The sequence below is a fragment of the Ovis aries genome, chromosome 2 (genome assembly GCF_016772045.2).
Source record: "Ovis aries strain OAR_USU_Benz2616 breed Rambouillet chromosome 2, ARS-UI_Ramb_v3.0, whole genome shotgun sequence".
In the NCBI taxonomy this organism is placed as follows: Eukaryota; Metazoa; Chordata; class Mammalia; order Artiodactyla; family Bovidae; genus Ovis; species Ovis aries.
Genome location: NC_056055.1, coordinates 11925505 through 11926694, shown reverse-complemented (window position 1 = coordinate 11926694; position 1190 = coordinate 11925505). Strand labels below are relative to the sequence as shown.

General features: G+C 47.2%; 1 non-coding gene across 1 annotated transcript; it reads right to left on the bottom strand.

The window, feature by feature from the left end:
- LOC114113290 (U6 spliceosomal RNA) lies at positions 1–103 on the bottom strand. The gene has a single exon (XR_003588353.1). It is a non-coding gene; the product is annotated as a U6 spliceosomal RNA (small nuclear RNA).
- Between the last annotated feature and the right edge of the window lie 1087 nt (positions 104–1190).

The window sequence follows — 1190 nt, the reverse complement described above, 5'->3', positions numbered from 1 at the left end:
AAATATATGGAACGCTTCACGAATTTGCGTGTCATCCTTGTACAGGGGCCATGCTAATCTTCTCTGTATCATTCCAATTTTAGTATATGTGCTGCCGAAGCGAGGGTTAATAGTAGCCTAAATGCTTGTTCACACTGCCTACATCTTTCACCTCATTTCATTACATAGGTATTTATCACTTCACATCATCATCATGCTAAGAAGAATGAGCACATTATAAAAAGATATCTTGTGAGAAAAATCACACTCACAAGATTTTTACTACAGTATATTATAATATCTCTGTTTTATCATTTGATTGTATCTAATTTATTTTTAAAGATATTTTTATTAATAGTTTTGCTGGGTCTACATTACTGCCCACAGGATTCTCCAGTTGTGGTGAGTAGGGGCTACCCTTCATCATGGTACACGATAGCTGCCTCTTGGGGCAAAAACGAGACCAAGCGTTAGTACCACCAGAGGACCCATTTCACTTGGTACCGAGCATGGACCATAGCCCAGTTGGCAGGTCGGTGTGGGAGGGTTACATATACTGAGGCAGGCAGATGCGGCCAGCCCCAACTGCATCGTCTATCCAATACCCGGGCAGGTGTGGGCACCCGTACAGCCCATATACCCACGGTGCTATGAGGACAAGGATTATACTAAAGGCCTCTTGATAACCCTACTCAAGACTAACTTTAGCACAGAGGGACGGGGGGTTCCACACTGCTGGCTCAGTACCGTCCCTTGTCTCTACACAAAAGAATGCAATTTCCCATAATTCAGCCCATGCAAGCAGGAAACCCTTTCCCGCAGTCCATGCTCTCCCTGGGGGCAAGGCATTTGCTGCCATTTCTTCACATCTTGTACAATCAGGCGCTTAGTCTCATTGCAGTCAGCCATCTTCTGATGTAACCAGAAGGTGCTTTGTTTCCGGGTCCAGTTAGTCCCAGTTGGAGGCTGAATCTGCCAGGGAAGCCCCAGGGCAGCCCCCACAGGGAGTTCGGTGCAGACCGAACATGCTGACACATTCTCTACCATCGCATAGGTGTGTGCTCAATCTACAATCATATCGGTCATGACACACACAGAACTCATGTTGCAGAACCCGTGGGGCCAGAGAGCCACCGGCCGCATGTGGGGTGCCTTTTTCTTCCATGGCCAATTCCATTCCACCGTCTGTCCCTGTGAAATCCTGGTCGGAG